The 20,884-nt window shown below is 42.1% G+C and overlaps 1 long non-coding RNA gene across 2 annotated transcripts; it reads left to right on the top strand.

Moving 5' to 3' along the window:
* Positions 1 to 6,326: 6,326 nt before the first annotated feature.
* On the top strand, positions 6,327 to 15,899 carry LOC147758066 (uncharacterized). 2 transcript variants are annotated; one of them, XR_015320907.1, is made up of 4 exons: positions 6,327 to 6,422; positions 12,166 to 12,276; positions 12,679 to 12,840; positions 12,991 to 15,899. It is a non-coding gene; the product is annotated as an uncharacterized LOC147758066 (long non-coding RNA). The 2 variants fall into 2 exon arrangements; XR_015320906.1 differs by having other exon boundaries at positions 6,333 to 6,422; positions 13,422 to 15,899.
* The last annotated feature ends 4,985 nt before the right edge of the window (positions 15,900 to 20,884 follow it).

The raw sequence follows: 20,884 nt of genomic DNA, 5'->3' as shown, positions 1-20,884 counted from the left end.
TAGTAGACAGGAAAGAATAACCTATGGACGACGTCAGTCGGTAACCTAGATAACAGAGACTCCATCTCATAAAGTTTCAAATTGTCGAGCGTGTCCAGCCACACAGATATGGCCATTCAATCCGCCTGATCTTCAACAAGCAGATTCCACGTTTTGCTGTTTTTGCGATGGGGTCGTTAGACCCATAAAGTTTCCTTCGTCTCGCAACAACGGGATACTCTTTCTTCGACTGATCGACATTTGTGATGAAACCATCCTTTGTTGTTTTTCCCCACTGCTATACCTGTCTGGATAATTTAGCTTTCTTTCCCGCTGTTCATAGCCTGTTTGCCATACACCTTTGCAATACAAACCCTTCCCACAGGTTTGTGTGCTTGACTCAAGTGAAACAAATGAGATCAATTTCGATATTTAAATTAAGAAGCAGGTTTTAAATGCACGACTGTCAATCAAGTGTTCAAGGAAAAGGTTGAGTAAAAGGGAACATATATGTTTCGTAGTATGTTCAGGCGTCCCTTTTTCCATTTGAAAGCCCCCAATATTCTAGAAGCTGGCGTGCATACTAGGGTATCTTTCCGTAGGAACCCTTTTTAGGCGTACTTATTTTTGGGGTTTATGTCATTGTTTATCTAGTTCATATATTGAATTATACAATAAGATGCCTTTACTGATCAGGGTTTCACTTGTGGTTTGCGGATGAGCCTCCAATTTTCGCACAGCAATCCATTGTTCAGAGTGATATCTACATTCAATACAAGCTTTTTCCTCACATATAATTACATTCTAAAACAGTGGTACTGATTTCTTTACAGCACGTTACATTTTTCTGGACGCATTCTCTGCAATAGTACGCGACGATTTTCGGTCTTAGTAGACCAACGTTTTTTTTTTTAAGATTTTCACGTCCGACTCGCTGCCCTTTCAAGCGAATATATCCGACGATTAGCAACGACTAGGCTTAATATCAGTATTGCATCGCCTGCATTCAGCTCTCCAATCGTAAACAGGGATATGCGCTTCCGCCACCTTACCGTAGTCTTCCTTCCATTTCTGTAGCACTTGCAATGTAACACGCCGAACAGCAACAAAAAGCCTAACCACGAGACTTCCGACTGAATACAGAAATCCCCACATTTGCGGCCATCGAAACCGTATTTTCCCCTAATCTGTTTCCGTTTCCACCATTTGGTCGAATTACATATCGAAGATATCTATCTTGAGCTTCGTCTGCGATACACACTAGTGCGAAGAAGAGCTCCTTTGCTGCTGAAGATTCGTTGAAGTCGAGCGACCACTTCGCTCGTATATTGTATATGAAATCGGCTTTCTAATTTTGACACACAAACAGACAGACAGACAGGTTTTTGACAGAGAAAGGTTGTTTAGAGTACAGAAAGGAACATAGAGAAGGTTGTTATTGTTATCTACGCACAAGACGGAACAGATAAAATGGGAAAACTCATCGAGCATGTTTCCAAAAACGCAACATGTGCCGTAGTAAACCGAGAGAAGGTGGCCAAGGAAAAAAAGGAAATCTCTCGATAACCCCTTTCCTTTATCAGGCCCCGACCTTACAAGTACAATCTTTGAGAAATAGGCTGCTGTTGTTGTCTTAGCAAGGCCACCGTTAAGGCTGTCTCTTGTCAAGTGTTTCTCGCAAACGCCACAACGGCAGGCTTTATGAATTGCGTGTGTGGCTCCGCCTCCTTCCAATGAAAGCTCCCTAAAGAGAATGTGGGTCGCCGAATATGGGAAATTTGCCACTCTCGTCCTCGATGTGAGCGATTGAACACCCTTGCCTAAATCTGGGAAGATGTTTCAAGAAACGACCTGTTAGCTGTCTGAGTGACTGCTAAAAACAGCGTGATGTTGGCTGTGAGTATGAGCGTGTGTGATTGACAAACACGCCGAGATTTCTCCACGGGCCCTATTTGGCGTGTCGTCTCATACGATTGGCCGAATTTGCGCCTGCGCAGATAATGCCGGGACCGCCCTGGCGGATCTGCTCCTGTAGGCGACAACGCGAGCGAGAGAGAACAGACAGTCAATACAGGATACTGGCTGCGTGTCCTCCTGGTGAGAGCATGAATTCTTCAGAGACACAGCTACGTAGTACGTAGCGTGAGCTTGTTTCTAAAACAAGCCGGATTCGTTTCCCTCGATCCGAACTAAACAAAGAGTCCAACTTAGCTTAGATCGTACTATAGTATAGAGGTTGAATTCGATGACGTTACTAGGACGGGCACCACAAGCGACAAAAAATATAAACTCATTCTAATTACTAAAGTAAAAATCGCTATTTGAACATCAGTTAGTAACAAACAGTTGCGGTTACGGAACTCCTTTTTTGATTTAAGCGATACCGATTTCAGGAAGGTTCAATCCATCGACCATGTACAGTACATAATATATCATTTGGTCCCTAAAAAATAATATAATCCAATTACATTATCATCTTATTGATATACAGGCGGAATAAAAAAAACGCGGTTTTTATACATTGTATTTTTAAAATAGCTTGGCGAATAATGCGATTAAAACCACCTACTTTGCAATACTATAACAGCTGCGGGTATGTTAGAGAGCAGATCTGACAATTTGAGACTCTCTAATATGTCTAGCATAAATGTTTATACTGTACTTATTTTGGCAGAAACTAAAGGATTCCTCAGCGTCAATCGTTTTGGCTGAAGGCCCGGTATTTCTAACTTAGACGCTTAGTTAATTGAAATTTAGTTAAACAAGTAAATTATAATTCCATACAATTAAATATATTAAAATATTTTATTCATATAATTCTCGGCAAACCTGCTCAATTATCTGGCATCGAATCTTGCCGCTTTCTACCTACGAAACGTTCTAAAACGTTTTGACGCATTTTGAAATCATCGTTCATATATTACTTATCGTATTGAAAATAAGCTCACTTTCAAAAACTCTATTCCGTAAAGTTTTCCTTAATATACACCATACGTGACCAACACAAGCTCCGCAGTAGTTCTTTCTCATAGATAATCTATATACGTTTGTTCTCAGATAAAATCCGGTGTAGCCGGCTGAAAGCCACTAACAATAGCTGGCCATAGTAGCAGACACCAGCTAGCGTCCAACAGATAACAATGGTGATGATTTTAGTCTAAGCGAGTCAATTCGAGTTGAGCGGCCTAACACAGAACGTAAGCTTGAGGTGCGGCCTAACCCTACCAAATCCTAATCGTAAGGATTTAGGCAAAATATTTGCATACGATAGTGGCTGGGTGTGATGCATTGAATAGCAAGCGGTCGTTACGCGTACGACGAACAATTATTTTCATACCGTCCGTGGTATAGTCGTTGCTATTGATCTTAAGAAGGCATGGTGAAATAGCTTTCTTTACCCTGAAAGGGGCACAAACTGGAACTCATTATAATCCTGATCATAAGCTAGTAAGCGACCCTTAAGCAAGACAAATTGCCACAACCCTATCTAATCAACCCTTTAGAAGGAGCGAAGAAACAGAAGAGGACCTTTGAAATGCAACACAACTTTGACCAGAGAAAGACCTCGCTTACTCGAAAGTGACAAAACTTTCTATAATGAATTTGCAGGGTTATTATAAAGCTGTGTTATCAGTAGATGCTTGATAATGTTAGCCCAATAAATTCCCAAAGAGAAAATTAGCTCTACTACTATAAGTCAACTAAGGAGTGACCCCAAAGGCATTGACATTTAACCAGTATTAGTCCAGCTAGCCTTTGCGAACGTAAGGTGCAAGTCGTTTAAGTCAAATATTTTTGGTCTACGCAGTTCGTTATGAATCAACGAAGGAAATAGGTAACTATTGGTAGCGACATTTGTGATTAGCTATAGGTAGTTAACTGATAGAAGCACGATCTTCCTGTTTCAGTCTGCTCAATGTTGCGCACAGCAGATCGTCTTTAGAATAACTATTATTACCAAAGGTCAGCTTTATCTTCTTTGTCTCTTATCACAGTTGCGACGGAACTTTCCCTGTGGCATCTGCTGGGTAGCGTTCAAACACAGGGATATCAGTGATCAGGCTGTTTCGTTCAGGAATAGCTTACGATCATTCAGCACATACATACACAAGCATAAGTGGCAGCGGCAGCAAGTTCTCTCAGTTCCGTGCCATTCGATCGTTTGCTCATTCACCCTTCCCTGGTAAATTGCGGCGTTTTCTCTTTTTCGGCCTTTATCCTTTTCTTCGCCGATTTCTCTCCGGGCTCATCTGTTGACCTACGGCAGCGGATCAGCAAAACAGAAACATGGTACGGATCAATCGAGTTAACCCAACAAGAAAGCTCTAATACCTACTCACTGTTGCAGCAGAACGTTAGCGATCGTTCCCGTTCTATAGGCCAGCCAAAGCCACATCTCCTCTGTCTCCTCTATGGATGGCTCTCTATCTAATAAATACTTCTACTTACTACTAGTACTATTAGTATTAGTACTATTCATCTTCCTCCAGCGCCATGCGGTCAAACAGGAGTGCTGTACCGCTTTCGAAACTTCGCGTCGTCTCTGTGTGTGCGTGTGTGTACAACTGTTTCGTTTCGCGTAGGCGCGTCGGGGAGAGTTGTGTATGACGGAGAAGGACACGACAAAACTAACTGAGCGATGTGGGCCCAACAACGGTGAAAACGCGACTCACAAAGAATGCACCGCAACCCGATTCGTGAGGGATTAGTACTCAAAGGGTGACACGAAGCCAGCCAATGAGGAATACAAATCAGTCTCATCACAGTGTCTATCATCATTACCATCATCATCATCATTATCATCATCATCAACGTCACCATAAGAATCATGAAGCTTATATCCATTGCTTAAAAGCTTCTTACCGTAAGCCGAGCCAAAAAGGATCTGGCCGCCGCTACCAGCGCCGCCATCACAGCAACGATCGCGATGCAACGCTGCTAAATGTACTACAAACGGTGCCATGCCGCTGCGGACAAGGTCCAGCCAATGACTCTTCTTTGACGAGCGATACCTGATAGATTTTTTGATCTCCTGTAGATTTTCTCCACTATCCCATCCCAGACGCCCAATGCGTGTACGTGTGTATGTGTGCGTGCATGTATATTGATAATAATGAGTAAGGAGGATTTGCGTTGCAGAGTAGGATAAAAGATCGGAGTGGGCGCGCTTGTCGACCGGAACGGGTCGCTCGATGGGTTTTTGACCATAGACGGCACAGGCCTAGGTTTGAAAAAAAAGAGAAAGCATCTAGCGGTCATCTTCAGAAACAGCGAATGTCAGATCCGGAGTTCAGAATGAGAGACGCATAAACGTGTTACGAGATCTTCGAAGAAATCGCATTTAGTCAGCTAGGTATACGCAAAATGCTTCAGTAATCAAAATAAGATCAATTCATTCAAAGCACCGTCGCATCATAGAAAAATGACAATAGGGCTGCATAACTGATATAAACAGTTTTGGTGCTCTAATAGCCACTGTATAGTCTTAAAAGTATGACCTTATGGTCTGGATCTAATTTACCACATATTATTCGCCTTTACAGCACACAAATATTTGATCATTATGTTAACGGAGGGAAAAGTAGGCCGTATATATGTTTAGACAAGTCTACAGCTAAAAATGGACTTCCTCAAAGGGTGATATTAAAAAGTGAATTAATGATTCATAAATGTTTTTGCAAGGCTCAGTAAATGGTGTGGCCAGTTTCATAAAGAATATTGTTAAACCAGTAACACGCCACAGGGAAAACCTTCGTTGCGAGGTCTCATTCAGCTAGTCGGTGGATCCTAGTTTTGCGCGGCGATACGAGTCTTTTTGTTTCCGCGGTGCTTAATGCTTAACTTGTCGCCCTACTTTTGTCATTTTTGCTTATATATTTCCTCAGGTAGCGCTAAGTACATTTTTTGATTGTATACTCAATGTTAGTACGTTCTGAAATTACATTAAAAATTTTTAAGCATTTGCGTTCGAGAAAATTCTTCATCTGTCCGAGAGGGTACTTTTTTTTGGGTGCAGTAAATGCTTCGAAATGCAGCTTTTGCGGGGTCGCCCGGTATGAACTCACCCCAGCATTAGCAATACTAATTTAAGATAAGTCTATCCATTTTCCGTTCGCTACGTTCAATGATAGAGCGCCGCCACTTCTTGAATGAAGTACGTCTTCCGCGGTGGACGGCGGACAACAATAGCTAAGGCGCTTCAAGCATGCCACCCACTGCTTTTTCATTAGCGACATTCATATTGGTCAAATCTTATTACATCACAAGCCCTCATGTAGTGCTTGTACCATGTGCAACTAGGTCGAATATAAGTTTCACACATGTGTGCGAACGTAACATGGTGACATCTGTTACGACCTGGCATGATTTGTGGTTTAGCCATCACACCGCAGCCAACACAACGCGCTTGGGCTTCCCATCTTCGATTATTATTACTGGCAGAGGTAGGTGTTGTAGGAATGCGCAGATATTCCATATAGTCTATGAATATTGAGGTGTAAGTGTATTGTAGATATGGCCTATCAAAAAGCAGTACGTTTAAGTTAATCAGACATTTTAGCCCGTGATTACCGCTCATCGATGTTCAGTCTGAAAAGCCTGAGTAACTGCAGTCGAGTTCACTCCTAGAGCGAGAGGAGATAAGGGAAGAACTATGAAAGTGATCAGTCATTGCTAAAAGAACCACTGTGTAACAAGCCACACTCACAATCGTGCTGCCTATGCTAATATGATTTGAAATTTCCGTTTGGTTGACTTTAAAAGATCATCATGGTTCCTTAGGGACTCAATAGTGGCAGCCTGGAATCGACAGTTCGGTGTCTAATGAATTGAGGTCAAGTTCAAACTGATGAGATAGCATGAAATTATGTGGGTTGCATTTTAGTTATAATCTGCTTCTTTTGTTGGAGGGAATATTGGACTTTCTTAGATAGTTGGACTTTGTTATCCTAGGGAAACCGCACGATCTTCACTCTGTCGATCTATGAGCGATAATGGCACATAACCATGTACTGCATCGACGCTTTTGTGAGACTGTGGGATGCTGGAAGTGTTCGTTCTGGATTTGCTCTTCACTAAAGCTCTTTTAAATATTCAAGGTCGATGAGATGTATGGGCGAAAATCAACAGGATGCGTTTATAGTGTCTCTCATGTATCGATTGTCGAAGCGAGGGTGCGCTTAACCGATCGAGGACAAGCCACCAAATGCTTCAAGATAAGTGCTTCGTAGTTCTGCAGCTCGTTACTCGAAGCTGTCCTTTGGGATAGCCTTTGGCCAGACTGCGGCTCCACCTCAAGAGGAACAGATTGGCCACCCATAGCTTGTTCCATTGTCTGTTTTTTATTGTACAATATTGTACCATATAATACAATACATGGCTACTGTAATGGTACGCGTTTTATTGTAGTCAACATGACATCACTGGGTGCTCGAAGTCATCTTATTGATGTCGTATATTATAATAGATGTCCAATGACCACTCGCAACTAAAAAAGAGTCTCAAAAATGTGATGAAGCAGCCATTGGGTTTGAAGGACGTCTTTGGTTATGGCGGCTTTTAGTAGATAACGTGGCTCAGCGCGTGATAAGTAGACGGATATTTGTTACCTCATCAGGGCCCGACTCGTTACAACGACGGCGTCCCTGTATCAGCGATAACCGTTGGATGTAAAAAATATATTATCATAGCATTTCACTGTTGCAGGTACAACAAGTTCACTCTGACGAAATAGCTCGTATGTATGTAATTTTTTTACAAGCAATTTTAGTTATTTTTTTACTACAAAGCAATTGATCCTAATATTTTTCAGTCAGTAAATATTCTAGAGTAATCTTTATCTAACTTCCTACATCTGAAGTACTCTATTCTGTAGAACAGCCAAACGCACTTTAAGGCTAGGTTTACAGCCAAAGTTCAAAATGTATTTCTTGATAGATGTCAATTCAATAGGCACATGAATACTACAAGTCCCTGCGTACGCATTCTAGTTGCGCTCTTTGTGTGAACTCTCACGCATCGATTCGATTCTTCATGTTTGCGTCTATTTATGTCCATTTGGAATAACCTATAATGAACTACAGTCGTTCAACAACACATGACAACATGGGCGTGAAGTTGACTAGCAAAACATTCTGCTCAAAATGATATCATGGTGCTGAAAGAAGACATCGTCGTTGACGAAGGCGTATCTTTGCGACCCTTCGTCGCTCTTTTTCCTTACATAACTGCCCATCAGAGAAACATTGTAATGTCCACTCACCGAATAAAATCCTTCTGACCTTCAAGGCATGTACTTGAGTAGAACTGGCGCATGGCTACCCTTCCCTTTCGACATCGTCGAAATGACAAATACAACAAACACCCATAAAGAACGAACTCACTACCATTGACGAAATACGTGCAATAGTTAAGTTGCCATTCGTATAGGCGCGCAATGTGCTACCCCAGTCCCCCCCCTGCTACTAGAAAAGGTCTTCTACTGTACGCATTGTAAAACTTAAGGCATCAATGTATATGAATCTGCCTGCCAGCGTCCATACGCGTTGCTTCGTGAGCGCTGTTAGTCGTTCATGACATCAAACGTTTCCACTCGGACCGTGTTATTTCCAGAACAATAACAGCCACTTCAGCAACACCCGGACGCACAATGCAGAACACACATTATTGCGACGATGTCGATGATGAGGACAATTCAAGGGGACGTACTGGTATGTACTACATACTTAATCTAACCTGTTGAGGAGAGGTAACGCGGTAAGCAGCTAAGTTGCCTACCTGAAAATCTCTCACATATGTAGTAAAGTAGCAAGGTCTCTACTTGACGCGGGACACGGTACTGCCGCTGTTAGAAGGTTAAGATATCAAGATAGGAAATGTCAACGTACTAGCAGCTCACAAATGTGGTGCAGAAACGTTCACTATGAGTTGTACTGGTAGGAACTGGCACTCTTTGCGAGAAAATCATTAATCTTAAAAGGGGTGGTACCCGGTCAAGACTCAACACGTCGAGATATGCAGACGAAGTGTTCATCTTTCAGCTTTGAAGCCATGCTGGCGTTGTGAGAGGCGTGAGCAATGAACGCAAAATCAATAAGTGAATTTAATGTGAAAGACTATTAGCTTCGTTTCTTACATTGTCTCCAAATAGCCAATTTTACCTACGAGTACCAAAAGCACCGTATGTTAAAAAAGATTTCTGATTAACTACTACTAAGGGATAAGTGCTTTGGCGGTTCGATCTGCTGCACGTTATGTATCCTCGAGGGGAAATTCTTGCGTTGACGAATCTCGTCGAACAAATTTACGAAAACTTTGGAATTACGCTGCAGGAATACAAAGCCAAATGAGTGCTGCTAATTATGCATGCACATTCATTACTTTCTGCGTGTCACAGTGGTATTTTAAGCCGCGTATTGAATCGGAATAAATTATAGAAATTACGAGCTGATCACTATTAAGTCTCTTAATAATTAATTTATCTCGTCGCCGATAATGCTGGTCAGCCACTAATTTTAATAGGCAAAGAAAAATGAAATAGGTCGATTAGTTTAAGTTTAGCAGAATTTTCTCCATGTTATACCTAGAGAGATTTCAACCCTCTTCGCATATATGCCCTGACAGAGAACACTTCATTACGAAGAAATCATTTGTTTTCACCATTAGTCCTTGTTTAATTTCGAAAATTATAAGTCTAGGTATTTTTCGGGCCATTTCTCAGTAAATCTACCCTCAGTCCACCGGCGTTTGACCTCACACATTCATTACTGCTTTATCGAGGCCATAGCGTTACGCGTCCTTCAATCTCTGTGGGTGGCAACTCGGAGTCGTGTGACAATCGTGTTGCTAGTGTATTAGCGCGTCGCCGCTGGTCTCTGTTTCCTTTCGCCGTTGCCGCCTGCCCAACTCAATGCGTTCGGTATAACCCAGATAGACAGACCCTCAACTCGACGACTAGGATCCAGGTTGTCTATGACTTCTTTTTTGGTCTTGTTGCTGCGCAGCGAGTCGTTTGGTTTTCCTCATTTGTTGTGTTGTTTGTCTGTCTGTCCGTGTATCTCAATCTTTTTGTTGTTTGTTCAACGAGTGAATAGGCTGCACTGGGTTATAGTCAATGAGATGGTGAGATATTTGCGCCCATATAAGAGCGTTCTGTGTATTCGAACGGTTCCCGCTCCACTGCCGCACCCCCGATGCCGAGTCCGGACGGGAATTCGCGAATCCGCCCCGCCTTCCGCCATTCCGGCATTGCGCAATTTTGTTATTTGACTGTCTTTCGTCTCTGTCTTCGTCGTGTTGTCAATTGGCGCGACGCGCAATCTGTTTGTCAGCCTAGACTCCCCCAATCTACGCCGTAGTCAAACCAGTCAGCTTTGTCTGATGTATCGATGCGGTGCCCGCCGCCGCCCGTCGTCCTCGTCGTCAAGAAGAGCACCAGGCTGCCACAATCTCAGTCTGCCGGCAAAAGCTCGAGGGAGTTGCTTGAACCTACAAGAGTGGCGAGATCGTTCTAGGATGAATCGTTGATGTTGACGCTGTTGTTGTCTATCCAACAAGGGACCGATCGACTTCATTGGATGAAATCGACTTTGGGTAGATTTGAAATTGTGGCGATATCGTTCCGGCATAGCGGGTGGAGATGGAGAGCTTGTTGGAAAAGCCTCATCCTCTATTACCTGGTCATTCGTTGGGATGGAGTCGTGCTGTGGCACTATGCGAGCGTATGCATGTTTGTTAGTGTGGCCCTAGTGTGCGTCTGCAAGAGCCGATTGTTATGTGCCGACCTATTGTCGGAGGTGAGATCGCACTCAAAATCTTGTGAGCTAATAAATTTCAGTACGTTGTTGGTATTGCTATTTTAAGATTGAAAGATCGATTACAGTAACTCATATATGAGGCAAATTGAACTGACGAACATATCGTGCTTGGTAATTTCAAACACTCAAGCCCCATGGCCGTCATTAGGTCGTCTCTTTTCTGGATCTTTTTTGTTTTAAATAATAAGCTGAATGTGGCCAAATATTTGCTCTGTAGAGCTCAACTTCGTAATGGTGCATAAACTGGGTGGGCTAGAGAGATTATCTTAAATCCAAAGCTGAAATTAAATGAAAACAGGCTCAACTTAGTAAATTAAGAACATTTGCGACGAATTTGTTAGTTCCTGTGGTTTTGCTTAGTTGTCGACAAAAATTGATATTTCGTGTTTTCACTATATGCGACAAAAACCTAGGGTAAAACAGGAAGCTTTTTAGGTGAACGCTGTTATGCACGCGTAAGATGTGTCCTATTTTTACTAAAATGTTTGACTGCATAATAATATCAAGTAAAATATTTTCTTTAGTACGTATTCTCCGATCCCTTGTACGTAATAGAGGTATTTAAAGAGTTGCGGGAACGGAATGCAATACAAAAAATGCAAATTTTTATAAATTCTATGCAATTACTAAATATCGCCAGAGCATTTTTTGCTCATTGAAATGTTTTACTTTGTACTTATATGGGGCATGCCCATAAATCAGCCCTAACGGAAAAATGCGAAGAGCAGAAGACAGACGTGGGTATAAAAGCACACTTAAACCAGCCTAAGATTGCAATGGCATAAAATACACCCTTGTTCTTTCGACGAGTAGCGGCCAGCTGCCCTGAGGACAAAACCTACTTGAGAAGTTACAGCGATGCTCACTCTCTATGTAATAATGCGTTATGAGAGCTACGAAGTCTATGTAAAAAGGTTGTACGCTGGTCAAAGCAGGAACAGATAAAAAGACGGTCGTCATCGTTAAGTACTTGTACATTTGAGTACCACTCGAGAACCATAACTGCAGTCTCTACGCTCTATTCTAGACGACTTTCATATTGAAACTGTATACGCCCCTGTTGCCCTACGCAATGATATCTGAAAACGATTAGAATGGGTGCCGTGCGTCTAAGCATAGAATGGAACGTGTCTGAAGAGCAGACCTAGAGCGTACTAGTATATATAGCATGAATTGGCAGTTTGCTGCTAACCCGTTCGGTTTGGCTCTTTACAACCAAAGAATTCATATAGACAGAAATACCTATATTCTCGGACGTTCAGAAAGGCTTCCCGATGTTCGGACCTGCAAAAACGAGCAATCCGTAACGCAGAACCATGTACAGATACCCTTTCGACCATTGAATTAACGTTACAAGGATAAGCTTTGCCAGTTCGACAGATTCGAGTGGTTTGCTGCTACTGCTGGCGGAAAGGATCAGGGATTTTGTTTCGAGTACAGCAGCCCATCAAGTGGACAGTCTGGCGACCGACGAATCAAAAAGGTAGGTGTACAATGCGTTATTCTGCACTGTGCGTCGACTACACCCTAAGAAGGTCATGGATGGATTACCTAGTTTTCATCCTATATCGAAAATAGTTTACGAAATCAGTTGCCATCTCAAATAAAATCTACAGCTCAGTGCGTCAGAGTAGCTGTGATGCAATCATATTGCATATTCGGATCGCGTCCACAAACGGGAGTACGAAAATAATTACGAAGAAAGATTGGACAGACCTGACATTTGGAATAACAAAACTAAATGGCAAAGATAAAGCAAGATAGCTTTTTGTATAACCTTTCTGGTATTAAACCTCGTCGTAGGCACCGGAATTTTATACGGACACAACATCCATTGATACCAGTAAATTCAATACTGGTACTTGTAATAGCTTATTCCTTTCAGATCTACCTGTCTGAACGTGTTTAGTAATAGTACCATTTGCTGCTGTTGCTCCTGCCGTATCCAACAGAAGTGCGGTCAGCCTTTTATGATGACGAAGATGAAAAATAAGAGAGTGAAGCTTAAATGTCAAACTCTGTTAGTTAAAACAAAGCTCTACAGAGGGTAAGTGGTCAGTTAGGGTTGATACTTACCACCAAGATAACATAAATAACTAGCTTTATTTGATATTATATAATAATAAATATAATAGTTAATAAAAACCAACATTTCCCTTTGTTACGTTTTAGCCATTGAATAAACTATGCTTTTCAGACTAGACTTCAGTCTTCAGCAGCTGCATTCACTTCGCTTTCATACAAACAGCGCAATGCAATTCAACAAAACTCTTTTTTTTAAATTTACATTCTACCTGTAACAATTGTCTATTGGTAACATTGTTTGAATCGATTGTACGTCTACATTTGGCATACTCAGTACAAGATCCGAGGCTACTTGGACGATCAGGAGGAAACATCTGACTCTCAACCCTTGAAGAAAGCTATTCAAATTCTGTTTGCCCTACTGTGAGTTTCATGGCGTTTGCCCATCAGGCGTGACCTAATAGTACGAATCTGCATACAATCTAGGTTTATAGAGGTCACGCAGAAAGAGTGAGGAGGTCAAAAGCACTCTTTGGTAACCAATTTGTAGCGTTGTATGGCCAGCAAAAACGCTCTCGTCTTCATATTTTCATGTATTTGCAGCTCAGATATTCTGCTCTCAAATGACAACGCCTTCGTCCCGCCGGAGACAGCAGGGGCACTAACAACAACAGCAACAAGGCGCAATTCGACACTCGACGGCTCGACGCAAGCGAACGTTTTCTTAAATAGAAATGTTTTGCAATTTGAGATGATCCGCAATAAACCAGTAAAGTCTGTACTTTTGTTGACCTGGCAGATAACACACGGCGCATCTTGAGCGATATTCAACGCTGCGTTACGACGACAGGTTGCTGTACAAAACACACGACGAGAATACTTTGATTGACCGGTAAACTTTCTATGAATATCTTCACTCCGAATGTCAACCCCCTTCAATCTTTTATCTAACTGTATCTGCTAGCGCAAGTCTGAAGGGTCGTGTCACCCTGTGATCCCCTACGTTACTGTTGGGCTGTGGCTAAGGTGGGGCGGTGCGGCGAGCATTCTCTTCCGATACTGGGAGTCGCCACAGCGGCGAAGAGCTAAATCTCGAAAACGATGAACTGATGACGACATTCCCACTGTTCCCAGTCTCCTGTCGGGCACGCGTGAGCACAATGCGCTCAACATAACCGACCAGAACCAGAAGGAGGTTCGAAGGGGATAAGGGGACGGGGGTTAAAAAAGTTAGACGGGGGTGGTAGATAGGGGTAGTCGGGGGTGGTAGAGTTGGGACACAAAGCACAAAGGCGCACAAGAAAAAATACTCGTTAAACGAAGAGTACAAAGGAAAACGCACGAGCGGCAGTAACAGGAGAATATGAGGGAAAGAAGTCGAAGAAGAAAATGGAGAAGGTGCAAGTCTTAAGAGCAAAAAAAATCTGTTCTCCGCCGGGTTCACTGACACAGCTGTGAAACTAGCGCAGATATCAGCCGAAAAATGTGTACGCATGTATCCTCTATCAAGAGATGAACCAAAACACCAAACTGGTTGTAGCCCTAGTTGGAGAAAGTGCGTCCTAGTGGAGTTGGTAAAACTGGCTACAGAAATTAATGTTTCTTGTTTTACGTCCAGTGGTACCGTTAAGCGTTGCTTATAATTATTGTGAGAACATATAAGAATTAACTATGCTTTTCGAAACCAAGGGTTTGTGATAAATATGTAAAAAAAGCGAGCGTGACTGCGACTAAAAGTGACGCATACTGTATCTTTGCGGAAAATATGATTAGTATATATGAATAATGCTATTCGTCACTGCAGCTTCTCGTACTTATTTTGTTTAAAAGGGATTTCATGCCACTTGATAATAAGGCCGTCATGTACACATGCGTAAACTGGCGTCTCCGTATTTGTTTTTGCTACGTACGATTCTATTGCATGGAACTGCCAATAAAGTTTAGCCTGAATGTTTCGGAAATCAAGAGACGAATGTAAGAATTTGCATTCGAAATTATAGTTTTTTTGGCAAATTAATCAGCAGGTGTTAAAGCGACCCATCTGACTGTCATATAGTGGCGCGATTCTATGAGCGAGGGATGGAATTGTCTTCGCTCAGAAGAAGCATTTTGCACACCATGCCCTATGCCATAATTATAATGTTTTATCGAGCGAAAAGTAATCTAGCTTCTGTATTGAAGATTATGGCAGCCTCTTACTCTAAAAATATAGCTAAGCATTTCCTTGTTTGAATTAATTGTTTGATTGTGTGAAAGCGTGCATACAATGCTAACTGAATGATCATTTCTTCTGGAAAAATAACTTATGTCTATACATGATTTTTTCTTAGCTATAATTATTTGTCATCTACGAATGTAGTTGCAGTTTCGTATTAGTCAACTTAATGTACATTGCCATGCTTCAAGTGAGATCATTCGTTTGCTGACGCTGAAAATCCAGAAGAGTGGTTACTTATCAATTCAGCCATGCGCCATCTAATAGAGTCATCATATCTAAATATACAATATGCTAATCTTAATAACAAACCTATCCACATGTTCTATATGTATATGTGTGTATGTTCATATCGAAAGATTCTCATACGCAGAGATAAGTCGTTAGTCCTATGCTTAGCGAATATCTACCGTTGATCGTTCCCGTTATGCCGTCGGATAATTTCTCTAGCGAAAGCCCAAAAGCGAACTCTTTAGTTGCCAGTTTGGCTCTGAGATCGACCTGGGCCCTCCAAAAGCACCACTTCCTGGATGACCTTGTCGTATGCTACGCCTGTCCATGAATATTGTCCCATCTGTTTCGCAGAGACAAGGGCATCGTTCCGTCTATTTGCTTTGTTTAGTCAGTGCTGTAATATTCGCCAGTCTTAACGTTTATTCAATGGTTCTGCTTCCCTGCAACTGATTGACGCATATACGTAATATGGACCATGCTACTGCAGTCATCTGTGTACGCCGCATGTGTTAAATTTACGTTCGTAATGAAAAAATACCATTCTTTCTATTTAGATTCCCTTTAGATGATATCTTTTCCGACAAAATATCAATAAAAACTGGATTTCACTCTCCTGACATATAAAATTTCACGACCTGGTCTTCCTTCACTTATTCCAAGCTTTTTTACAGTTGATGAACTAGATTTTTAGCGGCTGAAATCCAGGCTTTAGCCAATAAAAAGCTTTGACTTTAGATGAAAAATCCCACATTTCAATAAAACGACCCCAAAGAAGATTAAACTCTCGGCGACTGACAATGTTGCATGCGAGGTGATGCAGGGTCAACAAGTTGCCTGTAAATTTTAGAAACCACAATAACCAACAACTCTGAACGAACAGAATCAGGATCTAATCGCTGGATAGCTCTACGTCCATTTACCAAAATTAATCTGGGAACTGTAATCTACAGAACGCATTGTGTTCTGTAGAGACTTTACATTTTGATGCCCTACGTCTATCACCAAAAATGAATCAATTTGTACGAAAATACATATATTCATCATCAATCCATTCCTTTTCCATGTTAAACCTAAGATTAATTATTTTTTTCCTCAGTGCTATGCAGCAAATTCGGTCTTTGTGTGGTCTTCCTTAGTAGCATTGGAGACTGTTTCTTTTTTTGCGAAAACTGCACATTTGTTTTACTGCATGTTTGTCAGTTTCGAAGAAATCAGTTTAAAAATTGTTCAGTGAAAAATGTCATTATATCTATTAACAGTTCTTAAAGGTGGCTGATAGCACCGTTGTTAAATATGTGCTAACTGAAAATTAGCGCCTCTAAACGTGTACAAGTCGGCTTTGTGCTAAACCTTATAACGAACGCCGTCCCGTATTACCATCTAAGCTGTATTTATGTACCAGTATCAGTCTACTCGTCGCATAAACTGGTGGTCGGTGTACTTTTTAAATCTCAGGGTCATTGAAGGCTGTAATGAGTTCTGATTTCATCGACGCAAACAACCAATCTGTTGCAGGTTGTATTCCCTCCTACGAGATGTCGTGAATAGATGCATCTGAGTGCGTTTGTCGCGGAGCTTCGATGACCATTGACCATGAGCTCAAGTGAGGTGCCCTCCTTGAGTTACGCCCGGGCGCCAATGAGTCGAGACCGCCTGCTTGGCGGATCATGTCGTATTTGCGATTCTAATTTACGCAGCGGCCAGCTAATCTTCTTCAAATTCAAATGTAGCCAATAAGCTTCCGCGGTTTCGTCGCGAGTGGATGCAGCAGCTTTGCGGAGAAAGAGACGGCGCTATTGCATGATACCGACGCCTCAACCAGTAGCGGAGTGAGTTACTCCGATTCAGGTTCAAGTTCAAGTTGGCTGACTGGATCGTGCTGCTTAGCGAGCACGGGGTGAAGGCCGCCGCCACTATATTGACATCTCGTTAATAATCGATACCTGTAGCTTATTCGTCGCGTTTTAGGTTGAGTGACGCCTAGGTTTGAATACTGTCAATTCTAAATCGATATAAAAGCGGGGTATTTCGAGTTGTAATGTTCGTTTACTACGTAAATTGATAAATCGACACAGATAAGCTTAGATACGGTTCACGAATCCAACATAAAAAGTAGCTTCCATAATATTCTTACGTGAAAGAGCTAAGGGCTCTTGCAGTTTTTACCAACTTCTATGCCTTATTTTTGGATTAATACCCGTAAGCCAAAACAAGATGGATAGCCGCTGCCAATTCGCTTCAAATGTCTGGAATACTGAAGAGGTACGTTAACAGTCTTTTCTGTAAAACTCGTTTTTCGCTACCAAAATACGCACCTTGGCCACACAGTGCATCTATCACCATTTACATGGCAAATTGTAAGCTTCTGAGGAAATCTTGCAACACGTGCATGGTCCGCATGTCTGTGATGAAAGGATTTATTTCGTGCGCTGGATACCGTAGATAATCAAATGGGTGCAAGGCAACACTATTAGCTACTTTCGCTGCGTTGCGCATACCTGCATTATAGCCAGTAGTTATCAACCGATGTACATAGATATAGCCATGTCGATATGCAGACAATAGCTAACCATCATAGAAATTGCCGAGTCGAGTTCCGTCAGACTAACGCTGACGGGTGATGATTAACGAGTTTGGCCATCGGTTCATTGGTAGTGGCCATAGTAGCGTCACCAACGGCGGCGGCCATGGTGACTGAGCTTCACGTTACACTTTACTGGTAAATGATCAGCTTATTGGCCCGCGCAGTAAGGTAGACGAGAACACTACGAAATGCCTAGTTGTAGAAGTGCAGTATATGTATAGTTTGTATTATATTGGGCTGTGCGTATACATAATGTTCCACCCTTTCATGCCATATCTACTCGACTTCAGTATTCACTAAACGACCCGTTGCAAAAACACATTGCGAACATTGTTACTGCTAGAGGTCATTGTGAAGGGCGCGTTGACGCGGAGTCCGATGCATCAAAATAACAATCGGTATACACACACACACACACACACACACACGCACAAGGAGACAAATACATGCATATACGCGTACAGATCGACACAGTAACCGACGAAAATCGAAGCGGTGTAGAATGCATCGATATGAGGAATTATGAATGAAGAACTGAGGGTTGCATGAACCAACGACTCGATCCATCGATGAATGAAAGCAGCAGTAACAGCGGCGACGATGAATCCGAGCATTGCAATAAATGAGTCACGATGTGTGTCGTGTTTCCGAGGGGCTCGCGCGTGGCATAGACTCTGGCGGCAAGCCTATTGATGCTACCGCTTCATACGCCGATAACCCCTATGCAACGAATAACAGTGCATTCTGACGACATTTCAGTAACAGCTTGCACCGTACGGAGAAGGCTGCATGATCTCGTTCGAAAATTATCGTTCAAGAGTAAAAATTGTCGTTCTTACAGAAATGATCGTCTTTAAATAGACGACGTTCAGTTTAAATTAGGACAAAATGGATATCGCTTTTTGCGCACGTTTTTAACAGTGTTTTTTTGCTTCTTTGAGTAATTTTTTGTTGCCAATCGATGACCTGAAACAAGCTACTTCGGGCTTTTCAGAGGCTATATGAAGTTTGGCAGCAACAGAAACGGTCAATTTTGGGTAATCAGAAGAATTTTAAATCGCGTGTCCGGTACCCCAGCACGGAAATGATGGACAATAGCTAAAACTTATATGCGAATGAGAAATGACATGGGCAGAATCATAAAATATGATGTTAAACTGCTTTATTGATCCGTTTAAGTTGACGTCTATTGAAGCACAAATTTATTTGTATAGAGTTTTGTCGCCTTACTTCAGGTAATGGTAATATTACTTCAGAAGTGCCACGGCATGTATAAAGTATCTGATGGCAGAACCTTTTTGAACGTACAAATCCTTAAACTGTACCTCTCAGCTTAAGCGAATGTCTCACTATAAAGCCATAAAATGAAGGTGATACATATAATCCTCAGCTGACCGTTTGACCAAAAGCCTGCGCGACTAGCATATCCTTCGACAAAGCTGCTTCATTGTAAACGGCCTTAAATCAATATTACATGAGCTCTTCATCAAGTGCCTCTTTGGTTCGCAATGAATTTTATACCAGCGGAATGACGGGGTGAATGTACGGAAAAGTTCGGGGCTAGTTTGATTTTGCCGCCTCTCACAAATCTGCGGTCTTTTGATATTTCGGTGATTCGTTCCAAAGGTAACCCGCCATTAATCTCGCTATTGAATATTCTCCAATCTTCAACGCCTAATACTATTGCGGCAATAAGTGCTTGTAGTCTGTTCGACTAATATTACCTGACCTTCACTTGATCGAGACTTTTACATTCCGTTTATGTCCAGTCCGCATGGCGCACTCGAAGCGCCGCGAAGGCGGTAGAGTTCGGTTTTTCGTAAGCGAGCGAGAGGGAGGCGTTCATGAATTGTGCCGCATTCAGGATTTTGAAGCGGGCGATACTTCAGATCTTCCATAGGAAATATACTATATGGTTGACCACGCGACAGGAAAGCAGAAATTCCTGCAGTGAATACTTGGGCGTAAGCCCATACAGCTATCGCGATAGGTCTGTCTAGAATTGACAGTTGTGCTTGTAGGACATCGAGCCGAAATCGTGTAGCTTCGTTGCCGTGTTCGGTGTCCGGCCTCGAGCGTATCTTCGCTTTTTTCCTTCAGAGCCAACTCTTTCGCGTAACACGAACATAATTTTGGCACAAAAGGCTACGAAGTCCCAGATGACAATGTCAGCGACTATGTCGTTGCCGGATGCTGTAATGTCTGTCCGATCGCAACGAAGGGAAGGTTGTAATTCACTTTCGAAAGCTGCCCCGCGAAAAGCAATTCGCGGTTTCACAGTGAACACAAGCGAATTTCGCTTCTGTTAAAATTGGTTAATGTCGGTCTATTCGGATGTTACGAGACCACCTACAAAAATCACGGCTTTGCTTATTTCCCTCTATTGTAATTAGAGAGCACGTCCAACAAATGTGAGTACACGTCTGTGTGAAGACTTTGTCACGTAAGAAATTGTATAAGTGGCTCAACGCCGTCTATTTTTAGCCGTTGTTAAAATTGTCTAAGTTACGCTCAGCACGTACTCGCGGTCCAGCATAAGCTCCTTGGAAATCTACGAGAGTAAGCTGCTGAGCACCGCGCGTTCGAGTTCCAGTTGTGTCTTTAAATATGGCACTTTTTAACATATTATAGCTATGATATCTCGATTAGAGTAATATCTGGTTCATTGTTAGGTATGATGCCAAACGCAAATTTGATAAAATCCGTCCTATATTATATTGCCTACCAAAACTAGCGGCATATATATTTGATATAGCCTGCTCCTTCAGGAGCTCGATTCACTTACATTAACGTTCCCTCATTGTGTTTGTACAACAAAGACAATCATTTGCCTTTTAGGCTTAAAAATGCATTTACGGTCTTACTCCGTTGAGTCGCTTCTAAAGCGAGCCAGAGCTATTAAATCTCTAATGTTTACACAATTTTACATCTGGATTACATAACATGCGTCCAAATAGTTGCTCTATCTTTACTGTAGTGGGCAGCACACGATCGTTTGCAGTACAGGACAGAATTACGTTTCTGAATGAAGAT

This window comes from Varroa destructor, unplaced genomic scaffold (genome assembly GCF_002443255.2).
Source record: "Varroa destructor unplaced genomic scaffold, Vdes_3.0 BEIS01000002.1, whole genome shotgun sequence".
NCBI lineage: Eukaryota > Metazoa > Arthropoda > Arachnida > Mesostigmata > Varroidae > Varroa > Varroa destructor.
Note: the sequence above shows the minus strand (reverse complement) of the source record. Positions and strands in the feature narration are given on the sequence as shown.